Source organism: Panthera pardus, unplaced genomic scaffold, assembly GCF_024362965.1.
Source record: "Panthera pardus isolate Hobbes unplaced genomic scaffold, ASM2436296v1 HiC_scaffold_4, whole genome shotgun sequence".
In the NCBI taxonomy this organism is placed as follows: Eukaryota; Metazoa; Chordata; class Mammalia; order Carnivora; family Felidae; genus Panthera; species Panthera pardus.
This window is the reverse complement of record NW_026526969.1, coordinates 7,664,767-7,683,450: the sequence shown is the minus strand read 5'-3', so window position 1 is coordinate 7,683,450 and position 18,684 is coordinate 7,664,767. Positions and strand designations below refer to the sequence as shown.

The 18,684-nt window shown below is 50.1% G+C and overlaps 1 protein-coding gene across 13 annotated transcripts in view; it reads left to right on the top strand.

Annotated features, from left to right (window-relative positions):
* CUX1 (cut like homeobox 1) overlaps nucleotides 1-18,684 on the top strand; it is a 376,245-nt gene that overhangs the window by 236,725 nt on the left and 120,836 nt on the right. The window lies entirely within an intron of this gene.

Genomic DNA, 18,684 nt, shown 5'->3' with positions numbered 1-18,684 from the left:
TCTCCTGTCCTGGGAGGGTCCTCCTGTCTCCCTTAGAGACCCATGTCCTCCTGCCGTGCTCCCACAGCGGGCCTTCTGGGTAGCGGGCAGGGGCTCTGAATAGTGCACCCCCTCCGAGGCTCCTGTTTTGCATAGGGCGTCCCTCTGCCCCATCACACTCGCCCTTGGCCTTCAAGGTTGCTGCTGGGCCTGCTGCTCGCGGGGCCTCTCTCGGTGGGCTCTTTGCCTTTGCTCTGTGTGAGTTAGTAGCTCCAGACTGTGAGCGCCCACCTACCCAGGCCTGGTGCTCAAAACCGACTTTGATCATGAGCCCAGAATTCCCGCACAAAGACTAAATACCTTCCTCAGTCTCGGCGACTCGGCCCGTTGGCATATCTAATCCCCGTGGACGTTCCCTCTCCTGTCAGTGTGCTAAAGCGTGGCTTCAGGTGAGGTAGAACGAGCCGGCTCGAAGGGGTGGGATAGCTGGTTGAGACTTCACTTTGAGACCTGGAGGCTCTGGTATTAACTTCTCCAACCCGGGCGTCGCTGTCGACGGGATGTGGCAAACGTGCAGAGCCGTCTCCCCTTCACCCCCCTAGACGTGAGCTCCGCAGAAGCCGTTTCCGCTGCTGTCACCCTGATGTTCCCTGGGATCCGTGTCCGGCTTCCCTCCTCTGCCAGTCCGTCATCTTTGTTTTTCTATCCTTTCTGCCTGGACCTTATCTACTAAGTAGAATAGTAGTTGTTTTTCTCAGTAAATTCCAGTTTTATAAGTTACAATATTTTCATCTGATACAGAGTTCAGTCGGTATCTGTTCCATCTGATGCAGTCCTCAGTGTATAGCATTTCCTTTCTAAAAGAGTTCCTTCTGGTCCTCTGGCCCATGCCTTCTTATTGACATCGATTTACTCACTGACAAAATTCATAGTGACTTCGGTGGTGATCTGTTTATTTCACTAGTTTTCAATATTTTATTTTTAGCAAACCGCACCTCTTTGTGGAAGACATAGATACATCTTGTGTTTCTATAATTAACCACAGTTTGCATTACTACGCATGTAAAAGCTCGCACAACCAGTCTCTGAGCGCCTCTAAGCTAGCGTTTTTGAAACGGGGTGTCACAGTGGTGAAATCCGTTTAGTGAGTGGCGACCAGCCAGTTGGGCAGTAAAATTCAATAGAAAACAAAATAACAGAGTAGAGTCGAAAATATCATGGCTCGTGGCACATAGGAGAGTCGGGTATTGTTTTGTGACCCTTTTGGGTTAATCGTGTGTCTAACTGTAAAAATGTAAACGTACAGTTACCGGGCCACAGTGTCGAATGTCGTTCTTCCAGTGGATCTCAATCAGAATTTTCTTTTGAAAGCCACTGCTCTGAGAGTGTTACAAAAGCTTGACTTTCAGAAGCCGATGTCTCCTACCGTGTCCTCACGGGGCACGCTGGGGAGATGCTGTTAGTCACGAACGTCCACCTACTTAGGGGAGAGAAACGGCCTGGTGACACATAGCGTCTACCGAAACTGTTCAGAAATGACAGCAGATGATGCCACTTGTCACATGATTGCTAAGTACTGGCCCCTGGTTTACATTCATAATTTTTTACTGGGCTTCTAAAGGCCACGTAGAAAATGTGTATCCATTTAATCGGTTTGTTTTCGGGGTTGAGGAAGCGATGCAGCAGAAAACAGCCGTGTAGGAAGGACTTAAATGTCCCCTGCTCACAGGTTTCCATTTCTTTGGTTGAGAATATGGCGGCCCGGGGGGCAACTGGGAGACAGGCCAGAGAGGCAGTGTCTCATTGTCTGTCCCCACCCTTTCTGACCTTGCTAGAGGCCGGGCTGACGCTGGGGAAGGACTCGCTTCTCTCACCCAGAACCGCCAGTCATCCAAGGACAGGGCCCTGCTCTCAGGGGAATCGGCTCCCTAGAACAGGATCAGAGGTACCTCTTAAGATGATGAGGACGGTTTTCAGTCTAAAGTGTTTTTCTAGTTACTGTTCACAGGTGCATTGACTCCTGGGCTTTTCCTAAGCAGCCCGCTCTGTCATTTTATAGGTAAGAACATTAAATCGTGGGTCCCCTGAATCAGCAAGGTCACCGGGGGGAGCCTCAGAGGCCCTAGACCTCTCCTAGGCTCCAACCCTTCTGGCATCTGACGAAAAACGGTGTGGTTGTAACTGGTGTGGGCTCAGTGAGAAACGTCTCTAGACTCTTTCTCTTTGTATCCGCATGTCTTAAGGCCAAAAAGGTGTTTTCCCCATATAAATGAAAATCTATGCGTTACTCGCTCATTTTCACCAAACTACAGGAACCGGAACGTAGAATCAAAAAGTATGAGAGTTGCTTATTCTGTCGTGTAAAAATGCTTTGCTTTGGAACCATGGCTATTGTTAAAAACTGCTTATGGGGCTGTGGGCACTCTTGGGGTGCGTCCCCTCCCGGGATCCGAGCAGGAAATTCTCACCTTCTCCGGTGATGAGAAGGGAGCCAGAGGTGTGGCATATACGGCTGTGCGTGGAGAGAAAAGCCTAACTCTCGTGATGGGCACGACTCAGAATAGATCCCCTCGTCGGTGCAGTAGACATTCCTGGAGGCCTCTTCTGTGCTTGGCACTTAGCTGGGCTCTGGAAGCCCTGAGAAAGAAGGCTCAGCAGGGTGGGGATGGGGAGCCATTGCAATCCGGTGTGATCACTGCTGTGACAGGCCCTGTGCTGTCAGGGTGTCCACGGAAACCAGACGGTGCACTCAGCGCGGGGCAGGGAGCAGGGAAACCACAGAGGCAATGCGGTAGCATTGAGAAGACCCCTGACCTCACCCTCCCCCCTTCCTGGTGCCAGGACTCTCATGGCCAGACTCCGCAGAGGCCAGTGGGAAGTCCAACCAGCTCGAACAAAAGGAAAGGGTAATCAGGGAAGCCTTCCTGAAGGGGGTGACGTGTGGTTTGAGGTTGAAAGATGAGTTCCAGCCAGGGGCTGCTGGAGGCAAAGGGAATGAAAACACAGGGCAACCACGCTGACCTGGGGAACCAGCCAGAAGTGCCGGACATGGGGACGGGGCAAGGTGGGCGCAGTGTGTATAGGGCTGGGGGAGGGGAAGGGGGTGGACTCAGGCCCCCACAGGGCTCGGTCATTTCCCAAGTCAGAAATGGACTAGCTGTTGACAAAAAGGCAGCCTAGGGCCAAACACTTACTGTACATGGTTCCCAGAGTAAGTAATCCGCAAAAAATGTGGAGAATGGACTGAGTTAATAATCACTACTTTCTTGTAGCTTTCAGGGGGTTGCTTCAGTCTTGGAGATCCCACGTAGATGGAAGTTTCCCCCTCCGCGTCCCTCCCCTCTTCTGTTTTCTGGGAAACGTTTGTCCCGCCCTCACGCCCACCCTCCATGTATCTCATTAGACTCGATGTCTTTTCATCAATACCTATGAATATAAGCCCTCCAGGGGCAAATCTTTTCACAAATGGTCTTAAAATGTCTCACAACAATTTATTTTCTCTCTGTGACAGTAGGGATTCTTAAATACTTATTACAGAAAATGCAGGAAGTGGGTGGGGGCTTTGGAGAAGGCTGACCCGGCGCGGGTCGCGGGGTCCATGACTCTCCGTGTGTCCTTGGGGGAGCTCGCTGCTCCTGCTGCCCTCACCCTGCAACGGGCGGGCACAGTGGTGGTCAAGAGACCGGCTGGCTGTGCAGGGTAACGGGAAGGTGCGCAGGCAGCCCCCAGCGCGGTGACAACCCGCCTCGGCCATCAGCCACTCTTTTGTCGCCAAGAAGAACCTATGCCCAGCAAGCTCACGGTAGGGCTTGCTGTGCGTTTCTGAAATGAGCAGTCCTCAGGGAAGGTTGACGTTAATGGCCCCAAATCCCAATGGGATTTGAAGAGCCCACGTTGCCTCTGCCTTTCCGTCACCGGGGGATGTCACCGGGGTGACCCTCCCTCACCCCCGTTTTGGAAAGAAGCCTGCAGGTCCAAGGCACCAGGGCTGTTCCGAGAGAGCCTGGTTCATTGTGTGCGGTCACCGCCCTGCGTCAGCTGGGACAGCGCAGGCTGACTTTGTCAGGGACAGCAGCAGTAAAGTTTTCCATGTGTAGGCTTGAAGCAAAATGTAATTAGCCTTTATGTGCAGAACAAGGACCCATTGATGAATACAGCTGGTCTTTGTTTTGTCCCGTCATTGAGAGTGGGAGGTAAAAGTGTTCTTCTTCATGTTTATTAATGCGAGGTTCCTTAGACAAATGGCAAGCACAGTTTAATATTTGTCGGAACACAGGGGGGTTTGCCAAAACAGTTGTGTAAGAGGATTGCAGGGTTGCAGATTATAACCGTTTCTGGGTTAAATAAATGAATTATTTCTCTGCTTTTTTTTTGTTGTTGTTGTTAAAAAGATCCCTCCTCTCTCAGAGGTGCAGCTCAGCTCATCCCACTTGTGTTAGCAAATGGAGATGTAGCACCCTGACCGACTTTGCCTCGGAGATTGCAGCCAAGCACAGCGTGTGGACTTTAGACAGTTCCCAGGATGGCCGTGGGGGCGGGCGGGCGGGCTTCGTTTCGGCGCGTGGCATCTGGCCCCAGAGAGAAGCCTGCCTCGCTTCTGGCTCGCCCGCTGCAGCTGTTCACCTGGGCTGGTGGCTGGGCTGGCACCTCACGCCGCAGGAGGGGGTTACCCTCCCAGACTAGCGTCCTGGGCAACAGTGCAGGAATTCCCTTTTTTTTCTTCCTCTTCTTTTCTCGAGTGCAAGTCCACGGCCACCTACCTCTTTGGTCTGTCCCCCGAATGCCGGTTGCAAAAGCATCTTCGGTGCTAACACATACAGACGGCTTGTTCCATCCCCTTCAGCTTGTGGTCTGTGACTCTGAGCCTCCGATAAAAGAAAATACCTGATTACACTGAAATGCTCTATTTTTTTTTTTTTTTTTTTTTTTTTTTTTTTTTTTTACAGCTAATGTTAGTCTTAGGAAAATTTGAACCTACCAAACCTCTCCTGCCAGAAAAAATGCACATTTCTTAAGGTTACTCGTGTTCTATTCCTTTCCTATGTGCTTCTTTAAAAGAACTACATTGTATATACACATACTTACCTAGTATATTACAAAAGAGACATTTACGGGGAACTTCACTTGGGTTGATTGGAGAGTATTTTCTTTATAGCATGTCTGTAACCAGTGCTTTCTCACAAAACGCAGTGTGCTCTGGGAAAGGAAACCTTCCCAAGTGAGCCTGGCTTAGGGCTTTATGGAATTGTTGAGGGGAGCCCGTAGCCCGCATCGTAGAGGTAGGGAATGCCCAGCAGCGGGGCACAGAGGCCCCGAGAGGCAATTTGACCGAGGGGCGGCTCCAGACACGACGCCCAGGTAGGAAGTGCAGATGGTGTGCCAGTGAGTGGCCGCGGTGTAGACACCTTCCCTGCACGCGGATCGCCCTAGACTCTTTCGCGGTGGTTTTTGCGCACACTCAAAATCCAGGGCAGTTCACACACTGCCGTGGTGGCCCACAAAGTCCCGTTCTGGTGCTGCCTTCTTAAGAGAGCGCCAGGTGAGAGGTTTCCAGGAGAGTTTCAAGCCTCCTCTCCCCACAAGCCCCACCCTATTGGCCCTTCCAGACTGGTCACTCTCATATTTATTTTTTTACATTGCCACACGAAAAACTTAGAAACCTGGGCCAGGTAGAGCCCAACCGACAAAGCCTGAGAACCACACTAGTATTTTGATGATCCTGTAGGACACATCTTCATCCCCCAGTTGCATTTGCAAATACCAACTTAAGTGTCTGAACGGAGTCTCTCTGCTGTACCTTTAAGAACGGAACATTTTCTATTTCCTGTCTTTTTGATGAGTCATCAATTTCCAGTACGAGTTGCTGTAATTATCCTGGTTAGATTAATTTCCCTAAAAATAGGCAGCTTCTTTCATGGTTTCGTGGGGATGGGCTTGAATAAAGAACCCTCCTGTCCCTTCAACCTTAGAGGCAACCAAATCACACTTGCAGGGAACAGCTGAGGACTTTTTTTTTTTTTTTTCTGTAGCTTATCTCCCAAAGAGTGTAACTGTGCGTTTTGTAGAATTCCTGGGATTTTCCATCCCTGTACAAGTATTTCACTTCACACCTAAAATCCGATGCCTGGGTGAGCCCTAAAAGGCTTTCCTTGGCTTCTGCAGCAACAGCAGCATCTCTAAAGCAGCACAGCCCAGATCTGGAGATTTCCCAGCCCAGGGCGCTGCACGGGAAGGAGGGGGTGGCTTCGTGTTTTCAAATTCATGTAGAATTTCCTCTGAGTGCCAAGGATTCTTCACCTGTTCTGTGGACTCCAGATGCAGCTGGAAATTACGTGGCAGCAGTGAGAACCAGCAATCTCTACGCCTCCCGCCTTCAGCTAATCTTCCTAAAGGCCTGTGTTAAAATGTCAGGCGTTGTGTCACCTACCAGAACGGCAGAGTGAAGGGGGCGGGCGGTTCCAGATGGGATCCGCACATGGGCTCACACGCTGTGCTCTGTATGCTAAAACACACATATATATACGGTACAGAGGGCGATCCCGTATGTGGTGTGTGTATATAACATGTTTACGGATGGAGAGATAGTGCTCATATTCATACAGCATCCTTGGAGACGGTATTGTAGGGAAAAAGCATTATTCCTCAATTGTCATCTAGGTTTGGCGGGCATTCATAAAAATTTTGTGCATTTTTAAAAAAAATTTGTTAATGTTTATTTATTTTTGAGAAACAGTACGAGTAGAGAAGGGCAGAGAGAGAGAAAGAGAGAGAGAGGGAGACACAGAATCCGAAACAGGCCCCAGGCTCTGAGCCGTCAGCACAGGGCCTGATGCAGGGCTCGAACCCATGAACTGTGAGATCATGACCTGAGCTGAAGTTGGAAGCTCAACCGACTGAGCCACCCAGGCTCAAAATGTTGTGTTTTTAGAGACCCTTGAAGTTTTCCTGATTCTCTATAAAGGTAAATCTTGAGGAGCTCACAGTTTGAAACTCAAGGAAACAGGTTTGGGGACCGCTGGAGAAAACCATCAATTTGTGGCCATCAAGGTATATCTAACGACCTGTAAGAACACCTGTAAGTTGACAAATGTCAACTGAACTGCCTCCGAAGAGGGACCTCATCTTCTTTCTTTTTTTTCATTTTGGAGAGTGGGGGAGGGGCAGAGAGAGAGGGAGACCGAGATTCCAAAGCGGACTCTACACTGTCAGCACAGAGCCTGACGCGGGGCTCGAACTCATGGAACCGTGAGATCGCAACCTGAGCCAAAGTTGGACACTTAACCAATGGAGCCACGCAGGCGCCCCAACGATGACCCTCATCTTATTCTCTGTATACCATGTGCGCGTCAGCACGGTCACAGGTACGTCATCAAGAGAGAGACTTTGATCGATGTACTAAACCAGCATGAGCCTTCACCTTGACGACAGGTGGATGAGGTCTGAGTAGCACAGGGCTTGGACCCTGACCAGTGACATCAAGGACGCTCCGGCAGGACAACCTAAGGGACCTGGTGGCTTCTAGGAAGAGAGAGGGAGCCATCTAAACCACGAGAGGGCTTCAAGAAGAAGCCTTACAGAGGCCCAGCCCAGAGAACACACGCCAGTTCCTGCCCCTAGTGGAATTCCTCCGAGGGCCACACGTTTCTGGCTCTCTGCGGGAGGTCTGTGACCACGCAGGTCACCATGACGCAGCACGTCTCCTCCAGTGCCTCCCCGCTCCCCAGGTGGCAGAGGAGAATGTGATCGGATGCTCGCCGGCCGGTCGACAGCCCTTTGGAAGGGAAGCAGGAGGGCCGGGAGAGGCGAGAGATTCTTCTTCCCACGGGCTGCCCCCAGATCGGGGAAGATCAACCCCTTTTATATGACACAGTATTTTTAATTACAAAAGTCCTGCCTGTGGATTATACCAAATTTAGAAAATTTTAAATGGTTTTAGAAAATAGAGGTCATCAGGCGTCATCTCGTGATGCAGACATAACTTGTTCACGCTTTGGCATATTCCTTCCTGTCTTTTTTTCTAGACCGTGGTTTATTAATTCTGTTGTCTTTTACAGACGGCGTCAGATGGATAGGCACTTTTCACTTCTAGGCTGTTGGTTGTTTGTTTTTTGTTTTACTTGACATCTAAGTGTTTCTTTTGTGTCGTTAACCATCCTTCAGAAACTAAAAGCGGGCAGCGCAGTGTTCCATCAAAGAGGTGTGCCGTGGGATAGTTACTAGTTAGCAGTTACTCCCTGTTGTTTGGGAGCCTGATTCATTACACCGCCCTCCTTGCCTTGCAGGTTAAAACTAGAACACTCCAGACACGCTCCGTCTTTCTGTGCCTCTTTATCCTGCCAGTGGCTGTCGCATTTTTAGGTGGCTTCCCTGTGGCATCACCAGACGGGAGAGACTCCCGGAATGCTCCGAGGGCTCCCGCGGCACAGGCCTCGCCACCAGACTGCTGCTCTGTGACGCTGATAGACGTCCCGGCCTCCTCTGGTCAGTGGGCGGTGGAAGGGGCTAGGCCTGTTGTCAGGAGACCCTGGGTTCCGGCCCCAGCTCTGTCACCGGTGTGGCCCCTCAAAGTCCCGTCCCTCAGCAGTAGCTGGGTGCTCACTAGTAAAACGAGCAGATTGGGCTGGATGACAACGGGCGGCATTGAGGAGCCTGCTCCCTTTTTGGCCTCTTCACTTTATCCCCCTCTTGCTTCCCAGAACCTGGATCCCCCATCCTGTGTGCCAGCTGGGCCCCTGCAGCCTGTTTGTGGAGTGGTCTCCAGGGAAGACACTCTGGGAGCAGGAGGAGGAGAGCCCCGGCCTCAGGCGCTCCGTTTCTGTACTCGGGCCTGAGTTTCCTCACCAGTGGAATGAAGTAATGCCCGTAGAAAGTGCCTGCCATGGTATCTGCACACGGACCCTCGGCAAACGGGGCTCGCGGTCACCACCACTGTTGCCTACCAGGCCCCTCGCGTCCTGCCTGGCCCGTCGGAAAAAATGGTGGCCGAGTTCTTTCCCCAGCCGGAGGTCTTTCCCAGCCCTGAAGGGCCCCATCCTTTATCTGTGTTGACCTTATGAGAGTCGGTGCGTCTGTGCCTCTTGGTCCACGTCAGCACGCTGTGGCTGTGGGAGTCATCGTCCTAAGGGACTCGTAGCCAGTTACCCTGTGGGCGCTGCTAAGGCGGGGGTGGGGGGGGGGTGCAGAAAGCTCTGAGCACATACTACTGCAGAGCTGTTAATGCCTTAACCTCTAGAGGTTCATAACCACGGAGCAGCTCTGCTGAAACCTAAATGCCACATGTGCGCAGGCCCATCTCCCGACGCGAGAGCAAGTCGTTCGCGTGTGGTCCCCGCCGGCCGCGCGTCGAGGCGACTCAGACTCCAGGAGACATCTCACCCCGTGTGGCTTGGAGAATTTCGGGGCTCTCTGGGCTGTCGTAAAACAAATTAAGAGAGGTGCCAAACATCTGGGCACCAGCAAGGAGTCTAGGGCTCTGGTTTGGGGATATGCTAAAAAAAAAAAAACTTTTTGGAACCAGCCTTAAGAATGAAAAGTTTCCTATAGGAGAGTAAGAGCGAGCGAGATAATTGAACTCATTGATTTCCTTCACGGCCTGTTTGCCCTTTCATTCCCTTCCTGAGGTGCTGTTTGTTGAGGAATGTCTCCAATTGCCAGAAAGACAGTGGGGTGTCTCATATTTCCCCGTCAGCTCTCCTTTCAGCCAGAGCCGAGTTCCGAGGCGAGCCTGCGATATGAATTTTTAATGCAGAACTTTATAGCTTCACTGTTGCAGCCTGGCTGCACTGCTCTCCTGAGCTTTCAGATTTAATGCTCTGATGAACAAGCAAAGACTCAGGGCATTCAGCATCAGTGAGATTTAACCCCCAAACGACCGCACGTGCGCCCTCTAATTTCCCTAAAGGTAAACCTAAAGGAATCGGGAGGGGGGGAAAAAATGAAATGATGTGGTGTTTGGAAACTTCTCAAAATAGCCTGGAGCACTAAAGCAGCCTACTCTCAAAATCTTATTGGCTAGCATGTATTTTTACCTTTTCATTTATCTTTTCAACGTTTGTCCTCACTTTGATGTACTTCTGCGCTCTTCTCGACCCTTAAGAAAGCTGTACGATTTTTAGGATTTACCGAGCAGAAAGATTACTGGACACTCCCATTTTTCCATGGGAAGCACAAGTGTAGTTAGAAATCCAGAATCCGGGGGCACGTGGGTGGCTCAGTCTGTTAAGTATCCAACTGTTGATTTCAGCTCTGGTCTTGATCTTAGGGTTGTGAGTTCAAGCCCTGTGTTGGACTCCACTCTGGGCATGAAGCCTACTTAAAAAAAAAAAAAAAAAAAAAAAGGAAGGAAGGAAGGAAGGAAGGAAGGAAGGAAGGAAGGAATTAACCATCAATAATGGAAAAAGTACCACTTACATCAAATGGTCAGTTCTGTGTGTAGGCATATGATTGTGGTTTTTTTTTGTTTGTTTGTTTGTTTTGCTTTTTTTGCTGGTAGCTCTGTATATTAGTGAAAGTTTTGAAATTAAGGGTTTGCTGTCTGTAAAAGTTGCATGAGTTTAAATAAGTTAGAGAAGGATGGAGTTTTCAGTAGGTGGTGTCAGAATAATTGGCTAACTATGTAAAAGACAAGAGTCAGAGCTGAGCCCCATCTAGAATCAAGTCTAGATGTTTTAAATATGTGAGTGTAAAAAAACATAAAAACACTAGGAGAAACTTTAGATGACTACTTACATGATGTGGGGGTGGGAAAAACCTTTCGAAGCATGAGGCCAAAGGTGGAAATCAGGGAAATTCACAGCTTTCTGTGAATTGGTTGATTGATAAACTGACAAAAAATATTTGCATTGTCTATGACAGATATCTATCTATATATAAAGAGTCCTGACAGAGCAATAACAAAAAGTTTAGAACCCCAGTAGAGAAAGCTCTATATTTTCAGCTCCATCTCCTTTCCAGACAGTTCTTTCATGGGCATCTCAAATTCAAGTGACCTCACTGTCCGTGACTTCCCTGCAGACAGCTTTTCTTCCCACTTAAGGCAAACAGGGTCCTCCTTTATTCCAGAGACAGAGGGTCTTTCCTGCCTCTTACCATCCCTGCTATCTAATCCATATTAATTCCACCTCCTTGAGACATTCTGCATCCCTCCCTTTCACTATAATCATTTGGTTCTTTTTGTCTCTTGGCCCTGCTACATTAGTATCTTCCCAATGGATCTCCTTGCTGCCAATTTCTCCCTGGACTAATCCATCCTCCAAGTGTCTGCTGAAAGTATCTTCCTGAAATGTAAATCTTATCCTGTTAAAATCTGTCCTCCTTAAAATCTTTCCATGGCTCTCTCTTGCCTCTGCTGAAAAATCATGACGTAGTGCGCGAGAGGCTTCGTGAGTCAGCCCGGCCTTCACCGCCTCATTTCATGCCGAATCTGATGATCACTCCCCTCGTAGAATCTCGGGCCTTTCCAGGCTCACCATGCTCTGACATCCCAGCGCATCGTCACCAGCCTTTCTTCGGAAGCAGATCCCTGTCCCTCCACATCCCGTTCCTGTGCCCACACTTACCTGCACCAGCCTCTGCGTGCATGTTAAGAGGGGATCTGGTCTCTCCCGTTCCAGGGAGAGGATTCCGGGTGGGAGGGGACCGTGAATTTGGACACCCCCCCCCCCCCCCCCCAGAAAACATACATCTTCATTTTCACTAACACCTGACTATGATGTAGCATTTCCTTCCCTTGCAAGTGAGGTCAACAAACCAGAAATAAGAGGGGCGCCTGGGTGGCTCAGTCGGTTAATCGTCCGACTTCGGCTCAGGTCGTGATCTCAGGGTTCGTGAGTTCGAGCCCCACATCAGGCTTTGTGCTGACGGTGCAGAGCCCGCTTGGGATTCTGTCTCCCTCTCTCTCTCACTCCCCGACTTGCACTCTCTCTCTCTCTTAAGGTGAATAAATAAGCTTTAAAAAAATTAATTAAAAAAAAAAACAGAATAGGAACCTGTGACTTGGTTGCAAGTGGAAATCACATTTTCCATCACATTACAATTGTTGTTGATCCCTCAATTAGCCCGTGGTTCTTAGAGCCACAAGATTCCTTATTTCATGCTTCGATAAAGAACGTTTGTTACTATCTCCTAAATTCGGGTATTGTTTTAAGTACTATAGTAACTGCACTTCAAAATAAGTGTTTTCCTTAGTAAACATACATATTTTTAAAACATTTTTCTAGGAAGAGGTCCATATGCTCTTACTAGACTTTCGGAGGGGACCAGGGCACAAGAGAGGGTCAGCGTCCACGTGAGACTGGCAGCATCCCGAGGGCCACGACTGGGGCCGCCTAGTGCTTTGCCCTAGAACTTCGCACAGTGCTTGCCACATTACGTGGGCTTTTAATAACAGTCTGTGTGGCTTTCATCAAACCCCCCTCTCCCAGCCACGAAACAGTTGGGGCTGGAGGAGGTATTGTCCGCATCCGTACGCGCACAGTTCTGATTGTGCCTGACAGACCCTTCCTCTAGGGATGATGGATGCCTGCCTGCCCCCCTGGGTGTGCACCTCACGTGCCCGGACCCCTGGGGGAAGAAGCAAGGTGGGGGTTAGCTTGCCTCGCACACCATTAGCATAACACGGGGTGTGAATGCAAGTGAGCCACAGTAAGAGAATGTGCACCAGAAAGTCTGCAGCTGATTTTCCTAACGAGGGGAAGGTGTAAACATATTTTCAGCTAAGCTAAAGGACCTTCCTCCTTTCATCAAAATGGAGGCATTAGCCCCCCACACGCCCATGTCAGGGCTTATTTTGAACATTGATCTACTCAGTAAGGATCTGCTGGGGTGCCTCCTGTGTGCTTGGCACTTACGGGCACAGGGAGCAGCCTCGGGGCTCAGTCTTTACACTTGCTCCCCGCGTCCCTGAGAGGTCCACTCCCCGCCATCACCTTAAGTCCCAGCCACACGCCGATGACCCCCGCATTCGTGTTTCCGGCTCAGACCTCTCCCCTCCCCTCCGGGCTTGGCAGCCATCCTTAATAAAGACATCGCAGGCTTCACCCAGACAAAGTCAAACTTCCGATCTTCCCATCAAACCTGGCAAGACGGCCGCCGAAGGGATCCCGTCACTTTGCAAGTTGGCCATGGCACCGCTCACAGAACCTGGAAAGGGCCTCCCGTCTCTCCAGGAATCAAAGGTGGTGGGTCCTTCCAGACCTGCAGCTCGCCACGCAGGCGGCCTTCTCCCCTCCTGGCAGTCTCTGTCCTCTCGTCCCTTTTCATTTCTCTCCTTCCGGCACTGCCTTTGTTTCCTGACTTGCCGACGGTCTCTCTCCTTGCTAGAATACGGGTTCTCTAGTCCTGTGATCTCATTTGCTACTGTGTCCCCAGTGTCCCAGAACAAGGCCTGCTCGGTCCTCACAGAGTGAATGACAGCAAAGCCTCTGCTCTCCTGGAGGCCATCTCCGAGCAGATTGCCATATAATGAAAGTTTGGGTGGGGTCAAGAGTCCAGTGCTGCTGAGAAAATTAAAGCAAGTTAAGGAAGGCGGACGGCAGGGAGAGAGCCTGGCCGGCTTCCACGGATGGCCAGGGAAAGCCACCTGGTTGCCAGTGAAATGTAAAAGCCCGGAGCAGGGGCTCCATTCTGTGTGTGTATCATATCCACCCCCTGTGTGCTTCACTCGTTACTTGTCTTTTAATGTGGACATTTATGCAGAGATGACTTAAATGGGGGTCCTTCGACCCGGCCCCAACATGAGGAGGCTCATGCTGAAGCGTAGAACTCCCCTAATACGTTCAGATCAGAAAATACAGGGCAGGTCCAGGTGTCTCCTAGAAGGACAGGAATGTACGGTGGGAGGGAGGAGGGGAACACATCTGTGCCTTCCCACATAAGATAGTCGACCTAGCTCTGCCCCAACTCCAGACGCGTTGGAATTCAGTGCCCTGCCCCTCATCACGCAGGTCCTGGACCCCTGACCTTGACTAAGGTTCCTCGGAGGCGTGGTTAAACGTGCAGCTTCCTGGGCCGCATCCCGTAGTTCTGACTCAGTGGGTCTGGGATGGGACCCACAGCTCTGCGGCCCTCCCACACACGTGGCATCTGGTGACCACACTCTGGAAAACTCCAAGCCAGTCATTCTGGTTTAATTGTCGTTTTGGGTTTGAGGAAAGAGTTGTCCAAATAACGATAAGGGAACCGTGGTGTCTCCTCCGGAGCCCCTCGTCTGTGCCCAGGGCTCGGGCGCTTCCCTCCCCGGGCCCGCACCGTGTCAGACTCGGGTGTCTGGCCGTCCCATCCGCCGTACCGGACCAGGAGCTCCTTGAGGGCTCGCGTCTGGGTTCCGAGGGTCTGTGACCGTGCCTGGCACCCAGCGAGATGTCCGTCAGCGTTTCGATAATCCAAGAGCTAATGTTCCCGGGAGGAGCAGACACTTCTCCACATCATTTCGTGGCCTCGCCCTTAGGATTCTCCTAGTCACAGAGTCCCCGTACTGGAAGGTCTAAAGATGCGTGGAACATCAGCATAGTCTGAGAGCCAGCACGGGGGAGGGGCACACACGTGGGTGATGGCCACAGCTGGCTCTGTGATGGGCGGTCGGCTCCATGAGGCTCTGCCGTGCCACCTCCGGCAGTCCTTCGCGCTTCTCCCATTGGGGAGTCCCAATGCCAAGTGCAAAAGTAGCAAAGGAGGGCTTTTGTGATTCATAATTCTTAGGACGCACAGCCAGGTCGTAGGTTCGAGCCTGGCGGCGGAGTTCACTCGGCCTGTGACAGCCCCAGGGTCCTCGTGATGCCCGAGCGCTATGAGGGACTGGTCGGGGCGGGACGTGTTGCAGGCAGCGGAAACTCTTCTGCTTCTGGTCTTCCGGAACGTATGTGCGCTCTGCTTGCTAAGTTAGTCTTCTGTTACTCAACGAACACAGAAGCCCCTTCTGCACTGCTGTGGGGAGATCGCCAACATACGTAATTAAGTGGAAAACGCCGGGTTCAGAACCTCGCTCTTTTAATGTGCTCTGTGCGCTTGTAAATTCAAACACCGGCTCTAAAGGGGGACCTGGGGGCAGGGAGAGAGGCACTTTTGACCGTACCCTTTTCTGAATTTTGAGCCTCCGGTTGAATGAGAACCTATCTGGTCAGTCCTTCTGTACCCGTCAGGCCCTGCCACTCGGCAGGCCGGACCCACGTTTAGCCCCATCTCTGTCCAGCTTCGAATCCATCACCAGGATAAACAAAAAAGGACTTTGGAACCCCCTTTGTGAACGTGTGTATCTTTCAAGCAGTTCGTACTTCTCTACCGAAAGCTTAGTTAAACGTGCCCGGCAGACCCTGTGGAGAGGAGGCCCGAGCACGCGCGGCCCAAATCTGGGGGCTCACCCGCTTCTACTTGCCGGTGAACAGCAGGCACTCCGCCGTGGCCCGGGTTCCGTGGCCCGTGAATGGGTCTGCCTCCACGTGAGCTCCCAGGAGTTAACTGGTGTAAAGTGTCCGGTGGTCCCTCTGCCAGGGTTCAGGCAACAGGAGCGGCCGCCATCATTACTAACACGTCTGACTTGCACCGGGCCCGTCTCTGTTGTTGGCAGTGAAATAATTGGCCCTCTTAATCGTAAGAGATGAAACCCGAGACGTGTTTTGTCTCCGCCTAACCAGTTTTCTTCTCAAAAACAGACACTTGGACGCATCTCAGGTGCCCACGGCAGCGGGTACGCACGTACGACTGGGCGGGCTCAGGACATTCCACTTGGTGTACTGTCCTTTGTTCCTTTGGCTTGACATCATTTCCAGTTTCTGTAACACCTCATCTGCTCATCTGTCATTTCGATGGCAAATTTTTATTTTCTTCTCTCGACGCATTAGGGTTTACGTACCCGGGCCCGAGTTGCGAGCATCTCGGTTTGGGGTTTTCACAGTGACTTTTCGTTTAGAAAAACAGCTCCTTGAAATCCGTTTCAGAAAGAGAGATCATCAGAGGGAAAGAGATGCCGTTTTACGCTTTCATAGGATGTCGCTCAGCAGAGGAAGGGACCGCTTGCGTGGCAAGTTTTCTCCCCTCCCCGCCCCCAGCCCAAATTTCCGAGGTGTAAGCCCAGAGCTCCAGTCGGGCCCGGGGAACGAACACTACTTGACTCAGACCTCCTGTGCCAAATCCAGAAGATAAGAGGTGGGCTACAGCGATTCCCGCCTCCTCCCTGCCCGCTAGGTGGGACCTCGTACGTGTCGAGCTTTCTGTGTGGTAGCACGGAAGTCAGCACATTCCCGTCTCCTCGTTGACTCCGTTTCGTTCTATCCCAAGAACATGACTACAGTGGGAACAGGGGGGGTGATTCTACAGGTATTCTGGATTTTAATTACTCACATTTGTAGAGACTTTTACCTAGTAATTGATGTTCTTTTATTTCAGTTTTACTGATTTCAGTGTCCAGAGGTATTATATCTAGTTTATATGAGATGGGTCCCATCAAGCTTATCGTTAATCCTTTTCAATGTGGTTTCAGTAACAGAAAATGGGCTTTCCTTTCTAGTCCATTTTCTTAGTATCTTTTTATGACTTATTATATCTTCCACCTCTTTAGAATTTGTTCTAGAATATGAGGGTAAGATGCGTGTCTGTTTATTGTTCTTCATGTGAATATCCAGTTTATTCAATAGTGTGGACGATCCCTTCACCCAGTATTTAACACTGGGCAAATCAGGGGTAAATTGCATACATATCTGGACTCCCGTCTGGAATGGCGTTCTGTTGATCTAACTTTTCATTCTAGTAAGCACCATGCTGTTGGCTAATGTCTCTCTGTTTTCTACTTTGATATCCTGTACACCCAGTTTGCTGTCGTTGGAATTTTTTGTTTTGTTTTGTTTTGGTTGGTTTTTGGTTTAAAAAACCTTTGGTATTTCGATCGCCTGATTTTTCTGTACACATCTTGTCATTTCACCAAGTTTTCTAAATCAGCTTGGGAGCTGAATTTATGTTTATTTGCCTTTAATGCAACTGCAAGTTAAGAAGCGCTGTCATTAACTTTCTTTGCCATTAGCATTTTGTGAGTCGGTTTTCTACAGGTGGAATTTATACCATGTTATTTTAATTCCCACGTGTTTAATACCTGTATCCCTGTTGTAGATGAGATAGAGCTTTCGTTTTCTGGATGCTTCTTACTGGTACGTGGGAGTTTCATCTTGCGTGTGTGCGTGTCTTTACCAAAAACCACGGGGTTCTGCTGAATTCCTGGGTTATCTCTGCTCATTTACTCAAGTGAATCCCTTAGATTTGGTGAGCAGGTGACTGTGTTACCCACAGACGGGGAATTTGCACCCTTTTGTGAGAACCGGTACATCTGATCCTCCTGGAGCCTCTTGGTTCCGAGGATCTGTCCTGATCACGCTAGACAATCTCGCGACTTCCCCATTTCAACTCAACCGTGACCTGGTTTTCAGACTCCACGTGATAGGAACCCCGGAACTGTGCCACAGGCTCCGAGTGGCGTAGGCCAAACTCCAGTAGGATTATGTTCTGTGTACTGTGTCTCTTTCCATTTTTATATTACATATTTTATAGATTTTCCTGCCTCCGGACTTAAGACAAGTGCAAGCTTGTTGTGTTTTATTATTTACTGTGCCTTTTAGTGTGACTTACTTGTCTGGAAAGTTATTTTCTGCATAGCATATTGGCTGCTGTGGTTCAAAACCATACCTGAGCCTTTTAAAGACATCTCGTCAAGGTTCACCTTCTGCCTCCAAGTGGGTTTCTACTGCATTTTGTTAGATTTGGCGTTTTCTTCAAATACGTATTTTACGTTTATAGGTGAATTTGGCCTGGTTCCATTTGCTGATGTGACCCTTCTTTTAACATTTTCCTTTATTGTGGATGCTGGACTTTTCTCCAATCCTTAGTATCTGTCATATACTCTCTGATCTATTTAAGGAAGAGGGCCAGGAAGCTTAATTGACTCCTGGAGTGTCCCCAGTCCTCCAGCCCAGCCCCACTCTGTGTCTCCTTTTCTTACTGGAATCTTCCGTCAGATGCAGAACCGTGGAGCCCTTCTGAAACCTTTAAAAAAAGAGCATCCATTTTGTTTTTAATGTTTATTTATTTTTGAGAGGGAGAGAGAGAGAGATAGAGCGTGAGTGGGGGAGGGGCAGAGAGAGGGAGACACAGAATCCGAAGCAGGCTCCAGGCTCTGAGCTGTCAGCCCAGAGCCTGACGCGGGGCTCCCGCCCATGAACTGTTGAGATCGTGACCTGAGCCAAAGTCGGACACTCGCCTGACTGAGCCACCCAGGTGCCCCAGCATCCATTTGGTTTTGATTCTCTTACCAGACTGTGCGTAATTACGTGACACATCACACATAGCAGCAAGTGACAGCGCACTGCATTAACCTTTGCCGCTCCCCCTGCAATGAGGCTCACTCTTGGATGCGGTACTCTTGAGCCTACAGACTCCAGCTGTGAATTCTTCCAAGTTATTTGGATTTTCCAGAGATTACCTGCTATCTTCACAAAGCAGTGCTGTGTGGCAGGATTATTGACTAGAAATAAAAATCCTTTTTTTTTTTTTAAGTTCATTTATTTTGAGAGAGAAAGACAGTGCGCGCAGGAGCAGGAGAGGGCAGAGAGAGAGGATCCCAAACAGGCTTCCCACTGTCAGCACGGGGCTCGAACCCACAAACTATGCGATCATGACCTAAGATCAAGAGTTGGGCACTTAACCGCCTGGGCCTCCCAGGTGCCC